General features: G+C 28.2%; 1 protein-coding gene across 1 annotated transcript in view; it reads right to left on the bottom strand.

The window, feature by feature from the left end:
• Positions 1–14,347: 14,347 nt before the first annotated feature.
• The window catches only part of LOC142332734 (uncharacterized), a 146,018-nt gene continuing 139,469 nt past the window's right edge, over positions 14,348–20,896 (bottom strand). Inside the window, exon 6 of the mRNA XM_075379338.1 lies at positions 14,348–14,419. The gene's annotated coding sequence lies outside the window, so the exon portion shown is untranslated. The remainder of the gene's footprint in view (positions 14,420–20,896) is intronic.

Raw genomic sequence — 20,896 nt, 5'->3', positions numbered from 1 at the left:
ATGCAGGAAAATACTGTGAAAGTGCTTTCATGAAAAATTATAAATATACAAATAAGGTAAGAGTTGTCTTATATTTATACTTGGATGGATTAGGTTGAATTATACATGTTTGAATTTATATATATATATATCAAGATATATGGTGATTTATTTTTATAAAATTTCAAAAAAATGTACGTCTACAATAGGTTTTTTAACAGAATGTAAAAAATAATAACTATAATAAATGTTAATGTGAACAATGTACTGTTTATATAGTACACAATACAATTTGTTAAACAGTTGTTAGTTAAATCTTTTCCCACTAAATGGTAGTTTCATTCAAAATAAAAATGCGAGCACATACAGCAAACAAACTAACATACCATACATATCGGTATAAAAAATCTAACATAGTTATGCTAAAAAAATATAACAGGCACAATCATATCATGGAATTTCCTCCCTCACCCCAAAAAAAAAATAAAAACTTTAATCTGTTAATTCGATGATAAGTTAGGGTTGAACCTATATTCAGGTTTTGATTGAACAGAGAATCCTATTTTATTTTTGATCTATATAAAAAGACTAAATGATACTTTTCAGAGAACTCTATCATGATGTCACTGGAAATGGGTTTCCAAGAAACAAAAGAAAAACCACATTGAATGTGTTAGTATACAAAATATTTTTGTTTTTATTTTTTTAAACATTACAACTTAACTATAATTCACAAATGTAACATTTATAAAGAGTATAATCTCAGAAAGAACATTAAAATAAATAATTTTAACAATCCTAGATATTAATTTAATTTTATTTTAATAAATATCGGTTTCTTCTTCATAGTGGAGAGAATGAAAACCGGCTTCCTTGATTTTGAATTAAAAGTATCAAATGTTATAACAATAACTACCACACCTCAGTAATTAGAGATTACATTTGAATAAATAAGGAAAAATTCTATTAAAAGTGCTTCAGATTTTACAAAAATACATACTTTGATTGGATTATTAGTTTTAGATATGCTAATCATTCAGAAATTGAAATGACCTTCATTTTAGAGTTTCGAGAACACAAAAATTACAAGATTTACTTATACTGAACAGAATGACAGATTAGATACAAAATTTTATACGAATATTTAAATCTTGTTTCAGATAAGAATATCGGTTTAAAAAATAGATGGAAAAGACATAGGAAAATAAGCATTTTTTGACAAACAGTTACAACTTTTTACACTTATTTAATGTTCCAAAATTACACTATTTATTCATTTCCGATTACTGTTTTGATACCTCCATAAAATGTTTTGAAGTTTTGATTAATCAAATGATATGGCAATAGCAACATTAATCTTACTTAAGTCACAGAAATTATTAAATCTAGTAAATTTAAAATAAAATAAAGATTATTTTTATTAATATAATAAAATAAAAATAAACTATGAAAAAATGATTATAAAAAAAAAATTATGAAACAACCATAATCTAAAACAAAAATACTTTGATTTAAGGACTACATCATATAATTTAAGATGAAATATTAATTATTACTAATTAATAAAACTGTAGCTAAAATGGATGCAGTATCACAAAGTACAGTTGGAATATTAGAGTTACCATATAATGTGAGTGTAAGTGATGCAAAATAGGTTGGCGTTTAGAAAACAAATGTTTAAATGAGATTATGCATTTCTTATCTGGTGATTTTCCAAAATGTTATTTATAGATTTATTTTATAATAAGGAACAGCGACATGGCAAACAATTTTCTGACAGTAAGATCAATGAAAGAACTTTATAAACATTGAAATATTTTTCGACTAATCTTTTGGTTAGATATATGTTTCATTGGCACTTATAGCTAAAGGCTGATTTAGTTGATGATGAAAACAACTACATTAGAATAATATTTTCAAATAAAATAATGGATGATAGTTTTCAATGAGCTGTGGGAGTCAAACCTAAAGAATTACAGGGTGAAATGTATTACTCAATGGAACTGTCCAGTCGTGAAGTTTTATTCAGTACTACACGGTAAGCAACACAGACAACAACTGGCCAGTGAAAAATGCACATCTGCAACGAGTGCATTTATGAATTCAAATCGGCAACCCATATGTGAAGATTTTGTTATGTATTTAATGCAACAAGGCGTGGAAAAAGTCCTTTGTGAAATGTTACTAAGAAGTGCGTCGAAAAATGAAAAAACAATGACTGATCAAATGGTGTACAGATTTTGAAGCTGGTTGGAAAGTACATATAATCTTATTAGATTTATTCTGATAGTTAAGAAAACACGAAACAAATAAAATAAAACAAAATATTTTTAACCGAAAAAATTTATTAAAAAAAATATATATATTTTACATTACATACATATAGTAAACAATTAAAACATAAAATAAATAAAATATTAATTAAATAATGACACGCTTCAACTAAAAAAACAAAATGATAGTTATAAACTTTATTAATAATAAAGAAAAAGATAATTCATAGCCGACAAAAGTTTAATAAATAATTTGAATATAACAATAGGTTTATTGTAATAAAACTTAAAATCAAACTTGTACATCTTTTAGATCTCTTTCCATTAACATTACTAATCTTAAAATAAAAAAGCCAATTTATGAAGATATATGGGCAAAAAACGTAATAACTACCCCACTTTTGCACGTGTTTTTCTCAAGACAAAGTACATCTAATATAATGATAATAATAACTTTAAAAAATTTACCATATATAAACAATTTCTATGTTAAACACATTTCTTTTTATATAACTTTTTCAGTATTACTACTGGTACAGAATGTTAAAAAAAAATTAAACAATCTTTGACACATAATTTAAGATATACAATATTTTTTCTGATATTTTCATATAAATAATAATAGGAAAGATATCATATTAAATATCAGCCGCTGTAAGTGTATGAACTCGGTTCTTAAAAGTCCGAAAAGTAATGCATAAATGGATTTCAGCTGGAGATGTAATTGACAGTACTGAATAGCAATGAGAATTTGACGCTTATGTAAATAAATATTATGTATTCTTTAAAAACTCAGTTACCGTAACATAATATTATGAAGTATGTCCACAGAAATTCTGAATTTGAGTCGCTAATGGATTTTCATACAAAGATGCAATTGACAGGACTGAATAACAATGAGCTTCTGATCTCTAAGTATACAAACACTATTTCCTTAATACTAAATTTTAAAAAGAGTTTTCGAAGGTGGTCTTGCAATGTATTATACGCTAAAAAAATGGTGACTTATTTGCTAACATAATCTAAATGTATCAATAATAATTACTGTATTTTTATTCACATAAGTTGTGCCATCATATAAGACGCACAAGCTACTTTTAAAATTAAAAAGAAAAAAAATTTCTTTGTTCAATACATTTCATCCTATACATTTTGTTACAGAATAAAGAACTTATACAGACATACATTAATCCTTACATTAATTCATACATTACTGTACATTAATCCTTAGCATATAAGGTGGTGTCTTATCTGAAATTGTTTCACCAAATTTGCTCTACCAAAGTTCTATCTATTGTCACATCATCATAAGCTTCAGTACCTTTCCTCGTACTAGGCGGTGGGTATTATGATAAAATAATCTTTGTTTATGCATTGTACCTATCATAGTTAGTCGTATACAACACTGGTTTGTAAAATAATAATTTTTTGTGAATACCATTTTTGTTTGTGAATTTTTCATATTAAAATCTGTATTTTTTTTTAAATTGAAAGGCATGTTGATGGAAGACATTTTAAAAGAATCTGAGCTCCAGGAAAGGGAAGAATTTGGACTTTGCGAGGATACAGATTTTAGTGAATGTGAAGTCGATATAATGTCGAATGACGATAACGTGGATGATGTTTTCAATGCTGATGATGATTTTCTGATGAAAAATTACTCTTAATTAATTAAAAAATAAATCCGTGCTAATTCTAAGATTGTTTATTTCCAAATTTGTGAATGTATATTTCAACTATAAAATTTAACAATACTATATTGTATTTAATCAAATCAAATACATCGTCCACGCATTAATAAAAATTCATCATTATGACTTGAATAAGACTCGCAACCCATAATTTTAAACATGAAAAATGTTGTGGGACTTTCACAAAGAAATACAGTATTATGGCAAACGTTGTTTCAAGGATGAAGTAAACAGAAACCATATTAGTTACTCATACAATTTACCAGTAGACATTTATTTCTACCTACACTCACTATCTCAATTTGTAATGATAAAAAAAAACTGCACTTCCAGTTAGTTAAACACTGTCTCCCATAAAAAAACCTGATAATTTCACTTTTTTCTTATTTGTAATATAAATGCTCTAAGTAAAATTCAAATATACTATTCGATTTAACATCTACTAACACTACTTTAAAACAATGAAACTAAAATGAATATCACCAAAGAAAAAACACAAGACTGAACATATTTTGAAAAAAAAATCAAGAATTTCACCGTTTTAAAGAACTAACAAAACAAGTCAAACACAACTTGGTAAAGTCTGCATAGATGGTCTAAATCAAGAAAAAAAATATAATACATAGTTTATAAGTTTTGAATAGAATTTTTATGAAAATTATTTTTATAAATTTTGATATGAAAATTTAAAAAAAAATCCACATTTGCTAAGTTTGTTTAATATCACAGTTCTTGATTTAACAGGGTGGCGACCTTGTGGGACTTATCAGTCTGACAAGTAAGTAGTCTAATACTATAGACATTGCGACACTGATCAGTCAGTCCCGCATGCAATAATATTTTTAAAACTCGAGTGACACCGTTTGGTACCAGAGTCAAAACAATTTCTGTATACTAGAGCATTGTATTTGGATCGGTCAACCTTTTGAATGAGTCGTGAAAACTTACGCTAGTCGGCTGAATAAGTACCCAAAACCTGCACTAAAGTGTATTGTGTATGATAAAAATGTTCGTATGAGTTGTTTTTTAAACACACACATGTGGAAAAAAAATCATAGAACTTGATAATTTTTATGACTTATTAATTTATTTTTAAATATTTAAAATAGTCTTAAAGCCTTAATAAAAAATAAACATTATTAGATTTTATTTAATTTGGTTGTGTTTTTTATGTCTCAGTTGTGTTATAAAAAACTGTTATCTACAAGTACGATAGGTTACAAAATTTCCAATTTCTATAGATGCATATTTGATTTAGTTTTGTAAATTTTTTAGGCATCAATTGTTTATTTCAAATAGGAAAAAATTTGTAGGCTTTTACAGTTTAGGAAAAAATAATATACGTTATTTGTATTCTTAAACTAAATTTAATGAAATTAGTTAATTCAGTAAATTAATTTTATGTAATTAAAATCTGGTTGTAATTTTTTCCGTAGTAATAGTAAAAGAAAATGACAGAAGTATCCTATTCGAAAGCTATAAAAAAATAACCTGTTTTTCAAAAGCAAAAATAAAATAGTGTGGAACATATCAGTCTCATCAAAGAGTGCAGAGCCAATTCATTGTATGAATTTGATAGGTAAACTCTTGTGGGATTGAACAGTCTCATGCCCTCAAAAAAGGGGCATGAGATTTGTTAGTTATTGACAAAAAATTATAAAAAAATCATTAAAACATTCAGAGTAAAATTAAAAAAAAAAGTATGAAAATTGGTCAAACGAAATCATAAAACATTCTGATTAAAACCAAACAAAATTACAAAAAATGTCAAGGTCACCAACCTGTTAAGAGAGAATAATTTTGCTTGATTACAAGAAAATTAAATGTTAAATCCTAAATCCTACGTGAAAAATAAAATATACTGCAATATTTATAATAATGTACGCTTTCATAACTATATTTAATAAAACATTATTTCAGAAATTATGATATTAATTAAAATTTAACCAGTTTTAATCTTATTTAATAGTGCACATAGTTCACCATCAGTAATCAGCAGAATATATATATATATATATATATATATATATAATATTATGCTACATAATATTTCAACAAAAAATTAAACAATATTCAAGAGTATAATGCAGTCTACCTTTCAAATCATGATTCCCTTACTTAAAAAGAAAAAAAAAATATTTTTAACAACACATCCTTTTATGTAAAAATAAATATAGTTCCATCAAAGGTAGAAGCATTGAAACAGCTATCGTTACAGTTATTGATATAATATTAGTAATTTAATATAAAAATCATATGTTACTTCTTTCTATGACCACAATAAATATTTATATTTGTGTTCATTGGCCAAATTTATTTAAACAGTGAATGCAACAGAATCATTAATGAGATCATATTTGTTAAATATAACCCAATACAATAATTTATCTTTCACTATATATATATATATATATATATATATATATAGAATCGTACTACAAAAAAAAAAAAAAAATAAATAAATTGATGTCGTGTTTTTTCCACATCAGGTCTAGCTAGGGCTTCTTCTGTACATCTACATTAATAATCTAAATAATGTTTTTTATATTTGTTTAATATATTCATATGACATCCTTAATAAACAACTGAAATCACAGAATGCATATTTATAAAAAACGTGCTGAAGACACAAAAGATTTAATAATATATTAATTTGTTATACTAGTTGACAAAGCAAAATGCATATTTGAAGAGTATATGAACTACTGCTACGTAGTCATGTTCCAGTGGTACTACTAGTAAAGTAATTGCGACTTCTGCCATGAGATTAGATTGCTGTTTTAAACATTATTGTCTGAGTGCATGGATGCAGATGCACACCATGATAGTGTTACATAATACTATATTATTTATTAAGCTTTATTTATATTAATGAATTAATTGATGTCATTTTAATTTCAAAGTTTAATAATAAAACATCAGAATTATGGATATTTTCTTTTATAAATAATTAATTTTATCTTTTGCCCTGTTATTTTGTAATAAGAACAATTGTTTTCTTAGTCAATGTACTTTAAATACAAGCAAGATGAAAATATATAATATTAAAAAAGTATATACAAGTAAATAAAGTATAAATTCCTATGGTTTAAGTAATGATATTATGACAAACAGAGATGCGCAAGTCATAGAACTATGTGTTAAAAGTTTAAAATAGGTGTGTAGTTATAAGCATTATGTGATTTGTAGACATGTTATTCCTAATAAAAACAAATGATCTCTCTCTTCTTTGCATTGGATATTGCAACAGTTGTTATTTAAACGTAGTGGTTTTTAATATACGATTCTAAGAGTAAAACAGAAAATTATCAAAAAGAGATAAACAATGAAAATTTCTTGAAGTATATTGAAAAGCAGGTTATCTCAGGCTTACCGTCAAATTGTATTTTAGTTATAGATAATGCACCTTACCATAATAAATAAAAAAATAAACCTCCATCCGATTCATTGAAAAAGATATTCAAAAACGGCTCTAAAAAAATAGAATTAACTCTGATCCAGATCTAACAAAAAAAGAGCTTTTAGAAATTGTCAAACTAAACCGCCAAGAACCATAATATGAATTAAACGAAATAGTAAATAACAAAGGAATTACAGTACTTAGATTGCCACCTTATCACCCAGATATTAATCCGATTGAATTTATTTGGATTCAAGTTAAAAAAAAATTGAGAACATAATATGTCCCATATTTCATTAACACAACAGAGAGCTGTTGCAATGTATGCAATTTTGTCATTTACTGTAGACGACTGGAAAAGATAAGTGTCAAAAGTTCAGGATATAATGATAAATTGAAAGCATAATTATAAATATAGGGATGGACGATGATGTGACATCAGGTAGTGAAGACAGTTAGAAATTAATTCCGGTGTTATTGAAACTGAGTCGAGTTCAGAAATCGAGGGTTGTTGGTTTCTCACAGAAGATAGTTCTACGGAAACTGCAGACGAAACCGGTTAAGGGCTGTATTAAGGTAGAATTGATCATTTAATTATTTAGTAAATTAATATTAAAATATTATTTTATTTTTTGTTCCGCAGCTGTATACAAGTTGTTGCAATCCCATAGGCCTATATGTCCAAATTATTACTATCAGCTTTGAATATAATCCTGTGAACTATGATACCATTTTAGTGAAAAGGTTTATTAAATTATTGCAATTAAGTGCACGTTAAATTTATTTCATTACGAATACAGTAATGTAAATTAATATTTTTAATTATGCTACTACCATAATCAGAAAGAAATTACAGGTTTCAAAACGTTTACAGTAACCTATTCTAAACGGGCAACATTTCTTATTTGGAATGGATTGACAAGCATGTCACTTTGTTCAGTAGGACTAAGCCCAGACTGTACTGTTTTATCATATCTCCATCTCTGTCTATAGCCAAACAAAACAACAGTGCTGCACTCCTCCATGAATATGAACTTGGCCTTGTTGTATAGTACTTTTCCTGGCACTGGTTGGTTATTTATTCTTACGTAGTAGAAAAATAATGATACTCGAAAAAAATTTTTAAAAATCCAAATATTTTTTTGGGTCATTTACATTATCGCAATGCCTAGGAAGACAAAAAAATTCTGGTGCAATAAATAAAAAAGCAGCTTTTTTTGATTCTGGGGGAAGCAGGAGAATTTGGAGGCAAAATCTTTTTAAAAATGATAAGCATATATCTATGTAAAGAGGGGTTATGTTAGCAAAATTTTTGTGAAAACTCACCCCAAAGAGAATATCTACCTCACCACCACCGCAGATATTGACCAAATATAGCCAAATATTTACCAAAATATTGCCCCATACACGCGAATCTCTGTGCCAAATTTGATCAAAATCGGTTTATCCAGTCAAAAGTTATTAAGCTTCTAATGCTCAACATGTACAGTCGCTGCCAAGTAATGGCAATAATTACTATCCAATATATAAGTTGTATCATGTTTATGCTACTAAGAGATGATTAATCATGATGTGCCAATATTTCAGAAAACAACAGTATAGCAGTGACGTGTGGCCTGATCATCCAAGCTTGCCATTATATATGGCGGCTACTGTACATACATATATATGAACATTATCCTCCACTTTTTTTTTGGGGATCCCAGGTCATGAAACACTGCGACTTGGAAAAAACCCATATTCAATTTTTTGACTAATTACCATACTTTACTTCTTGCAGCGTAGCTTTTGAGCTACGTCAAAAAAGTAAAATTGTTATACGTATAAGTAAAAGATTCAATATATAATTATTCCTATTAAAAAAATGTTGTAGGTGAATTACAGTTCAAAATATTTTTCCTACTATTTCATTTTAAAATCTTAGTTATACAACAAAAGCCTAGATGAAATAGATTCTTTTGAGTCTGATGATATGACACTAATGAAATCAATCATTAGATTTAAACAATAAAATATAAAACTAAATGAATTACTAATAAAATACTGGTATGTGTTAAGAATTCTACAATCTGCATGACAGATGTTAAGATTAATTAATTAAAAATGTTATTAGGCATTTAATAGTCATTTGTTAATATATATTGTAAAATTTTAACTACACATTTGCAGATGTATAAAAACATGAGGTTGTTTAAAAAATAAGAGTAATGGTTTTGATATTTAAAACTCGGCAATGTAGGATATCATTGATGCATAGTATTATATTAATGTTTCATTCTTGTAAATTTTTAGTTTAATTGACAAAATCTCCCCAATAAAAACGCATGGTGTGTTGGTTTGTTTGCTATATGAGCTCACATTTTTATTTTGAATAAAGTGCACAAACAATTCATTTGTTCAAACGATTTATAGTTTTTGAATGATTAATACTTCATGATACGAATGATTTATCTAAAATTATATTTGTATTTTGGGGATAAAAAAGGAAAACATTGGAGTTAGAATCACAAATCCAGAAACAGCTAAAAATGTTCAGGATTTTGAAGCTTTTCGCTGTAAAAAGTTTTGTTGTTAGTACGTTAAATTCACGAACATTATTTAGTTGCAACTGGCAAAAAGTTTTAAAAAAATCATGTGTTTTTGCAGTAGTCCGTAGGCCTGCCTATTTTCTAGTAAATATAAAAAATTTTAATAACGGTGTAATAAGTTTTTCTGTTGCATTCTGCAAAAATTACACTGGATGGTATGATACTGCTAACTGAAACTTAATACTAATATTCTCCAGTAATATTTAATTATTTTACATGAATTTCTTCGTTAAAAGAGTTTTTACTATATATAAACTTCATAAATATTTTTTTTATTTTTAGATGAAGTAACATAATAAAAACAATACAACTGCACATAAAATTAGAAGAAAAATAAAACAATCCGAAATGGAATGTAAAATTCAATCGGCAAGGTAAGACTATAAAATACTATAAAACTTAGGCTTGTTATATAAAACATAGAATCTTTGTTTTAGTTATTTAATATAGCATCAAAGATTAGAAAAGGAGTTAAACCAATGGAGCAGTAATTTGTATGTTCTATAACAAACAAATTCTTCATAATTCTATTTTTACATTTAAAAAATATTGATGAAAATTGGCCAAACAAGACTGTATTATATCAGAAAACCTTTTTACATTACAAACTAGAAAAGTAGACTTTTTTTTTGTAAAAGTATTTAACTAATGTTACAATATAAGGAACAAATAAATTTATGCTAAACAAGGGATATTAATAAATACTATTTGTAAAACTAAAGATTCCTAATAATTTTCCAAACAAGTATTTTAGTTTTAAATGTACATTACAATAATTTATTATTAAATAATATATATATATATATATATATATATATATATATACACACACACACACACACATGAGTATATATAAATAGATAAAAAGTAAACTAAGAGATAATAATAGTAATACTGAGAGATTTAAAAAAGTGTTATTTACACTGAGCGAAATTTATAAATACCTGCTGGTTCAATGATAATATTCTAAGCTGTGATAGAAAAATAATTATACCTCCTGGGGTTTTTTTTATTGAAGAATACTTTTATTTCCACCATGAGGTGTTTGGTACAAAATATATAAATATGAAACTATATGAGACTTCTATGTGAAATCTATATATATATATATATATATATATATATATATATATATATAGATTTGAACAGTTTACCAAAAAGAGTAGAGAATTCAATAATGCTTCTTACCTTATGCTTATTGTTATTTCATAAAAGCGCTTTCGAGGGTTCCCTCATCATTAGTTAATAAAACTTTTTCTTTTTAAAATATCATACATAAAACTTTTAAAACATTAAATTTGTAAACATAAAATATGTAGTCATAAAAATTATTTTTTTTTATGTGGCTAACCAAACATACAATGCTGTACTGAAATTAGTTGAGTTTTTAAATTATATAAATGTGCTGTTATCTAAGGCGGTTTTGATAAGAAAATCATTATAAAATTCTGTAATGTACAGTAATGAAATTAAACTTTTGTCTATGATTGTATACATAGTATTTTTCTAAAATATTGAATTTTTATTATTATTATCGCATCCTTTTACAATTTCTATTATATTTAAATTTGTACCAAAATCGGTGGTTGAATGTTTATTGATTATTAAATGGTCTGCAAGATTAGAGAAACCTAACTTGTTTCTGCACACCTTGCCCCAAATGATCTATTAGTTTTCCCAATATAAATTTTGTTACAATCATTGCATGTTATTTTATAGATACCACGCAAATTATTAGGATCATTATTATTATTTTGGATTTTTAAATATTTTATTATATGACTGTACGGTCTGTAAGTTATTTTATATTTTTTATCATTGTAAACATTAACCGAGTTTTCAATAATGTTGTTAGTATAGGAATATTTTATATAAATATTTTCATCAATACTTTTATTATTTATAGGATCAACGTCGTTTCATTATTAGATTTTAATTTCTGTTTTTTATAAATATAATCAATTAATGAGATATTATATCCATTTTTTACTGCAGTACATTGTGTAATATCTATTTCTGAATTTAGTATTTCTTTATTATTATCTGTGGAATGTGTTGCTCTATTTAACATGTTTTTAGATGTATTAATTTTGTGTGCCCAAGGATTCAAATTTCTGTTAATAGTTATTTTATTAATTGTTGGTCTCCTATATACAGATGTTATAATTTTATTACTTTTACTAATTTCTATGTAAACATCTAAAAAAATTATTTTTCTGTATCTGTCAGTTTCAAAGGAAAATTTTAAATTATTATGAGAGGAATTAAGTTTTTTTAAAATTATAAAGCGTTCATTATTTATAACAGGTACATAGACTACCAAAATATCATCAATGTATTTAATCCATAATTGAATTTTACAAACGCGTGTAATACCATATACTATTCTATTCTCAAATTCCTGTAAATAAACTTCGGACAAAGCGTTTTTATGAAATAACAATAAGCATAAAGTTAGAAGCATTACTGAATTCTGTACTCTTGGTGGTAAACTGTTTTATACTTTTGTCTTTGACATAATTAGTACAGAGGGAAATATGGACAAATACAATAATAAAAAAAGAACATTCTGCTAAGTTAATATATGTTAAAATACGTTTTGCTAAAGTTAATATATCTACATTGTCTACATAAGAGCATCATTAATACAGCAAAATTAAAAATTAAATTTAGATTTATCAGATTTAAATACAGCGACACAGAGAAACAGGAAATTTTGAAAATAGTAGTGGCAGCCCTGAGAGAGCCGGTAGAAAGGTGGGAGTGGCATCCTTCTGTGCACAACTACCTGCCGCTTAGTAATCATGGACCAGCGCATCGGTAGACGATGTGCATTTGCCGTGAAGGCATTTTACAAGAATGATGATAGTGTGACTACTGCTCAACAGGAATTCTGATGCCATTACAATTTAGGATGTCATGATCGCATTCCATCTTGCCAGGCCATCAAGATGTGGGTTGAGAATTTCAAGGCGATGGGTTCAGCTCTAAAAAAGAAACCACCAGGAGGTCAATGACCCTCAGAAAACATTGAAGTGGTTCAGGCCTCAATAGGAAAGAGCACATGACAATCGGCAAGGAAACAAGCAGCAGCACTAAACCTAAACCAAACAACCATCTGCCGAATGCTCCACAGAGATTTGAAGTTTTACCCTTAAAAAATTCAAGTTGTACAGGAACACAAACCTCAGACTTACATATTATACGAGGGCTAATCAGAAAGTAAGGAACGTTTCTACCTGACGCCGCCAATCGCGTATATATTGGGGTGCTCGTGCTCGGCACCTCAGTCCAGCCGTGAGAACGGGAACATCTCCGCACTGCCCGTTTTTTTATGTACAAATTTGAAATGTGTGTCGCAATCGGAAAATCCCGCCAGTTGTGAGGTGCGGTCTGTGATTCTTTTCTGTTGGCAAAAAAAACTTAAAACCAATATAAATTCATCGGGAACTGTGTGAAGTGTACGGGAACAACGTAATGAGTGAAAGTTCTGTCAGGAAGTGGTGCATTCAGTATAAAATGGCCGAACAAACGTTCACGATAAAGAGAAGAGTGGACGTCTGAGCATTGTGACTGACGATCTGGTCTCCAAAGTTGATGAAAAGATTAGTGAAAACCGCCGTTTCACAATAACTGAGCTTTCTCTATGTTTCCCACAAGTTTCACGGACTTTATTGTTTGAAATTGTTTCACAGAAGCTAGGCTTCCACAAATTTTGTGCAAGATAGGTGCGTCACTGAGTGGTTGAGATCACAGGCGGCAGAATTCTATGACACAGGAATTTCAAAGCTTGTCCACCGCTATGATAAGTGCCTGAATTTGTATGGTGATTATGTTGAAAAGTAGTATTTTATTCCCTCATTCACATGTATATAATAAACAGTTTTTCTTGTACTTAGTTTTTTAAAATTCCAAAACGTTCCTTACTTTCTGAATAGCCAAGCCATCGTATACAATTAGTCATTCAATTCCGCAATGATTGCACTGATTTGTTAGAAAATTGGAAATAAATAAGAATTTGATATTGTTTAACATGTTATATAGAAAAAAGAAAAAACTAACAAACAATCAGATAACTCGCTCAGTATAATAAAGCACTTACATTAAAAAAAATTAACCACAATTACTTATAATAATAATAATAATAATAATAATATTAGCTTCACAACTATTATACAAGAATTTTTTTTTTTTTGGCAATATATATAAATAATAAACAACAAATGATAACTAAAAATCTGTTGAGATGATCAATGATATTTTCTTTATCATTAGTGTGTGTAGTATGCAGCAAAACACATTTGTGAACATCATATAATTGTTACAGTTCCGTAAAAAATATAAACGAATGATTAGTGTTTAGATACAAGATGAATAAATTACACAAAATCTAGTAATAAATACGATAGGTACTGAAAATTCAACATGAAGATAGTAGAATGTTAGGCAGACAATATTTTAGGACTGGTAACAACAACCCACAGCACCCTGTAAATATAAAAATAACATATTTAAAAAAGAAACAACGATTTAAAAATTTCATATTTATTTATCTTCTTTTTCTTTTTAATGATAACCAACACAGTCTTTGCTTCCTAAACAATACTACAGCAGCTGTTTGTATTCTGAGCCAGTTGTGGACAGAAAACTTTCATAAATCCATCTTTCCCCATCTAGTCACTTCAATCACAGCCTTCCATTCCGATAACTCTACATTTTTTTAATAATTTGTATCCAAAACATTTTTATTTTTGGATTGTCAATTTGTTTTTCCACAAACCTATTCAGCTATTTGTTGTTTCCACGACGAATTACCATATTATTATTTTCATGATTGGATTGTTGGCCGCATAATCCAACCAGGAGGGCTATGACTTTTCTCTGACACGACACTCACCCTCAATCTACCCGTAATATAATAAGATTTGTCGCTGGTATGTCAGTCATCATGCACTTTTTGGTATTTTGTTGGTCTTAATCGGCTCAATACCTACAATGGGGCATCCAATCGGCCATTTTTCCCTACTTCAAGCACAAGATCTTTTATTCCCTGAGACATTCTGGATGACTACTCTATAAACCAGGTGACTGAAGTCATCCAATATCGCTGTTAATTAAAATTAAAAAAAAAAAGAAACTGTTAAATGATATTCCAGTTGATATGAAAATATTCATATCAACATTATTATATTCATATCATATATTCATATATAAAATATATCAATATATTATATTGAAAAAAAATAAATAAGATATAAATATATCATATATTCATATCAATATTAAATATTCAATATTCATATTCATATTCATCGTTAAAATTCTTTTAGAAACACACTTATACATAGAATGTTAAGAAGGGTTTTCTTAAGTTTATTCAAAGGCTTAACTTCAGGAAATAGGAAGCTTTCCCAACTATCCATTGCTTTGACTGATAAAAGTCAATCTGAGATTAGGAATACAGGGGTACATTTTCCTATAAAAGTCATTTTGTATATTCTCTAAACAATATTTAGAAAGTTTTCTTTACATCTAGATATATTTAGCACTATACCTTTGTTTTTGTTTTGTTTGTTTTTCAAGAAAATTGAAAACCCTTCAATTTATATAATAAAAATTCTGTCAAAATGCATTATTACAAGATTGCCCAAAAAAGGAGTGAAATATATTTAGGGTGTATATATGTTGTTCCAACGTAGCAGCTCATTGGCTGAACCGATTTAGATGTATGACACCATGTTGGAATTTCTATATTACTGACAGCATCATAGGCTATATAAATAAAATGTAGTAGAGAAGATTTGCTGGTTGAAGCATAAAATTTAATGAACTGTGAGCCTCTTTAACGGTGTGAGCTGGGTTTGAACTGAATAATTTTTCTTTTTCCTGTTTAGCCTCCAGTAACTACCATTTAGATAATACTTCAGAGAATGAATGAGTATGATATGTATGAGTGTAAGTGAAGTGTACTCTTGTACAGTCTCAGTTGACCACTTCTGAGGTGTGCGATTAATTCAAACCCAATCACCAAAGAACACAGAATCTAGTATCCACGATTTAGTATTCAAATCCGTGTAAAAATAACTGGCTTTACTAGGACTTGAACGCTGGAACTCTCGACTTCCAAATCAGCTGATTTGGGAAGACGTGTTCACCACTAGACCAACCCGGTGGGTTGAACTGAATAATTTAAATCGATCGAATGAATAATATTACAAAAATAATAAAATAAAGTTTACGTTAAATAAAATGAAATAACATGAAGGGTCCAGGGGAAAAACGATCATAGTTACGTAAATGTTATTCTGAGAAAACTGAAATTTAAAGTTTCATTATAAAAAATTAAAGTTATTTTTGCAAATAAATATATCAGAAAACTCTTATTTATATTAAAAGTTTTATGGGAGAATTTTTAAGGAAAACTAAAATTAAACAAAATATCTTGTAGTGAAACTACACTTGTATGGAATAACGATCAACGTCCAACCAGAATAAATTAAAAATGATTAATAATCATTAAATGATTATTATTTAAATAATAAAATTAAATGATTAAGTCCAAGCTCTAAATGCTAATAATCTAACTTCTTACAAAATCAGGCCGGTTTATTTATTTATAATACATATTGCTCAAAATCATACTATTTACATTATAATTAAAATATAACCTAAAAATTAATAAACACAGAAAAATAAAAAATTAAATTGTCAAAAACAGTATTTTGTCTATTCGTCCTCACCGTTGTGCTCGAAGGACCATTCTCTTCTTGAGTATTTATATTTTCAATGAATGTCTTCGCTGGAGATCACAAAGTATTTGAGATGGGTAAGATCTCTTAATTTCACAGGGCTTATTGGCAAGGGTTGAGAGTATATCGGCTGAGGTTGTACAGTCTATGGTAAACGTTCATTAATTTCTTGACTTTTTACTCTTTTTTGCCTTTTATTATCTTTTTTCTTTGTTTCCAGGATTCCTGTTTCTATGAAACCACCTGAAAATGAGTCATGATGAAGGAAAAAGCCCCGTTTCTCTTTTGACTTTTAGGACACGTATTGGTCTTCTAAAAAAAGAGCACTCGTTAGAAAATTGTGGCTTCAAGTGCTCATTCCAAGTACAAAACATATCTTTAGAGCGGTTGACTACAATAAAAGGTTCTGGCTTTGAACAAGCTTTTCTAATTTCATCTCTCCAATTTTGCAGTATTTCACAAGGAGCTTTTGATTTTATGAGTGCCGTATTCTTATCACACTCTAGGTATGTATGTCCTCATATCGGATATATTATTGATACAGAATTTAATAAATTCAAACGGTAAACAACAGTGTATAGAAACTTTAAAACACAATAGTTTTTATTTTACCCACCACACTAATTATGGAACATATTTAAGTGGCGCATGGGTATCCATTAAATGTGTTACATAGTAATTAAGCATGGAAATAACTTTATTTGAATCTTTTTTTTTACAGTTTCATCGTAAGTAAAATTATGATTTTTTACTATGTAGTTCATGAATGTTAAACATATAAAACAACAGCTGTCGCTTGTAGCACATGTTTTTGCTTATATTTCGTTTCACTTAAAGTTTGTTTTTGTTTGTGCTTAAATTCGGTAGAGGAAAGTTTTTCTGGAAATCCATAGCAATACACATGGAATCTATAGATTTTTTGCTGTTCTTCCTAGCTATTTGCTTAATTTCATAAAAATTTTGGGCCTTTCTTAAATGAACAAGTCATTGACTTGTAAGTCACGCTTCTCCTTAGTTACCTTTTCTACGGTTTCTTCTGGTACACCTGGCTGACTTATTTCTGATTCTGGTTGCTTTATTTTAGCTTTAAATTCATCACATTGGCTACAAGTATCAGTTCCTACGGTAACCAAAACTAATATTAAAATGATTGTTAAAAATCTCACGATATTTTTAAAAAGAAACCTTAATGTCTGGATTAAGTTGAATTGTTAAAAATCTCACGATATTTTTAAAAAGAAACCTTAATGTCTGGATTAAGTTGAACGTAAAGGTCTTGCATTTTTTTAATATTCATATCTTCATAAAGGTAAATTTTAGAACTGTCATGTAGACTGTAGTGAGCTTTACAGCTTTTGAATGATTTGATATGATCACAAACTGTTAAACTGTTTTAAAATAATCAGGTTTTATTTTATGAGGCCTGTTGGTGTGTTTTCCCCAACTGTCAACAGGAGCTTGCTTGGCCTTTTGTAGCCAGTAGATATTTTGAAGTAATAGTTTGTAAAACTATGCATTGATATAAAAGCTTTGTGACAAACTAGTAATTCTGCTACTTTTCCTTCTCTCTTAGAAGAAATTTTATAGGAGTAATTGCAATCATTTGTATTTGCCTCTGCTGCATTGAGCCTAGGCCTACGTCTGGCTACTTCATCAACAGAAATAAGTCCACTTAAATGACAATTTTGGACATCATAGCTTGATAACAGATTAAGTTCATTAATTATTTGCTTTCTTTCATCTTCTGAAGTTACTTCAAAACATCAAAATCTTTTGCAGTTGCAAGGATCACTGGCAGTTAACGAGTGGTTTCTTATACGTGCGTTGGCATCTGTTAACTTACCTGTTCTTTTTCACTTTTTAGTTTTCGGTTGGAAAACACAGGGATATTGCTCACTTTCACTATTGATTCTGTGGAGATCATTTACACTTTTACTACACATCATCACAAAACAATATTTACTTCGAACAGTTATTACAGTAATGAACAAAATAGAACATCATAGCAACAATAGCAATCATCTATTTAAAGTGAGGAGGTGGACTCCAATTGTTCTTCCAGCTGATGGAGGAGACTCTGATCATTTTCCCCTAGCACCTATTATTTTCTTCTTCTTACTATTTGGATTATGATCGTTATTATCAAGTTTACTAAGCGCTGTGTTGTAGAGCTCTAAGAGTTTTCTGTAGAATAAATATCTCAAAAATCGATTTTTGTGGACTTTGATTGTTTTCCCCTTGGACCCTTCATATTAAATAAATAAAAAAAATTTCTGTTTAATAATAGGCTTCCTGTGGGGACTGCATGTGAGCCTAAAGTGGTAAGGTGATGTGGGCACCTTGTGCGAGGCGAGGCTAGACCAATCATTACCATCAACTGATAACAAATGGGGTGCCCCTGGGACAACTGTTTTGGGAGGTGCATTGAGGTGCTCTTATAATATTTCTACAAACGATCATCAGATTTTCAAAATTCAAACAGGGTATCTGTTAGTAGGTTGAAGACTAATTTTTCATGCATCAGGTACACTCTTGATCTAACAGATCACAGTTATTTGGAAACGTTATTATATCTCTGCAACCAATCTTCAAAATTCAAATGAGGAATTTGATAGTATAATACAAAATCACCTTGGAACCAAACCGGAAAAAAAATTAACTTACATAATCAGAAATGGACCATATTAATTTATGTGTTTTGGATGAATGTATGTATGTTCCACCATAGCAGCTCAATAACTGAACTGAATTAGATGTATGACCCTGCATTGCAATCCTTAGTTACTGGGAGTGTCATAGGCTATATAAATATGTATTTTATATAATAATAAAATATATATATATATATATATATATATATATATACATTACTTTTTAAATAAATTTAAAAAATTTGAACAAAATATACTATGTACAAAATTTTCACTGCACACTCTTTAATTATCTTATATTAAAGAGAAATGTTTTTTTTTGGCAGGTGTGTTTTTATTTAATTTTTAATATTTATCTCTTGTTTTATCTCACTTCAGTTTTGTTTTAGATTCATTACCAATTTTTAACATTTAATAAAGAAGAATTTCCAGTATTTAATTTCAGTTTTAGGTAAAGCCAAGACTAGTACAAACTATAGCAGTTTGGTATGAAACAAGGTGAGTTTCAAATAAAAATAACAATGTTCCAATCTATTTATCAGAACTCCTTAGTTCACATTTTATTACTGTTTGCAATAAACATTCAGATCAACAGCTACTACAGTTCAGAAATTTTTAACATATTCTATGAAGTTCCATTACATTTACAGATGGTTGAGTTTAGTGTGCAATTCTGGGAAAAAATAATGTGAGTATTGTGATTTTAGTGAAATAATTACACTAAACATTATCAGGAAGTTATCATGGATTCATTGCCGAGCTGAAAGTTATTAATAAGAATTCTGACTGCAGTAAGGCAAAGAATAACTGCATACAACTCTCACTAGCTCAACTGCTCTATGAACAGTAAAATTTTCATAATATATTTATAAACATTTAGCCTGATCGATTAATGCTTATTAAATAACTTTCACATTTTTTTCACCTTATTTGAGAAGTTTGTAAATATTAAAAAGGCCTGTGCTGATTTCTTAGATACCGATTAAAAAAAATTCATTGTACTACTTAAAATTTTGAAGCATTAAATATATAGATATCAAATCACTATCTCTTATATTTTTCCACTTTTTGTAAAGATATTATGCAGATATGGGGCACACTATAATATGCCTTCATTACATATTCAATATTATAAATTGAAAATAAAAATAAAAATATAATGCGCACATCTTTTATCTTTTATTTATTACTATACAATGGAAATGATGCGGGAAGCGAGCTCATTGTTTCCATGTTCCTTTCACATATAAAATTAAATAAGATTAATTCCAGATTTGAAACATGATTGCTCAAAAAAAGTTGGCAACATTAAGCTCCCTGTACTGCCACACATATCATACGTAATAAATAAAAAGACCAAGAAAAAATCTACTCATAAATTTCAGTTAAATACAAGTACCTACTTTATATATTGGATTCATACAAATAAACAACACAATGTGTCCTGTACCGCTATGAACTGTGTTGCAAGCATAAAAAATGATAAAAGTCAGTAATGTAACATTCAGTAGGCCTATTTAAAACATTTACTTTGAAGAACACATGTATCAAAATTTGAAATGTGG

Source organism: Lycorma delicatula, chromosome 12, assembly GCF_047948215.1.
Source record: "Lycorma delicatula isolate Av1 chromosome 12, ASM4794821v1, whole genome shotgun sequence".
NCBI classification, from domain to species: Eukaryota; Metazoa; Arthropoda; class Insecta; order Hemiptera; family Fulgoridae; genus Lycorma; species Lycorma delicatula.
The sequence above is the reverse complement of the archived record's forward strand: the minus strand, read 5'-3'. Positions and strand labels throughout refer to the sequence as shown.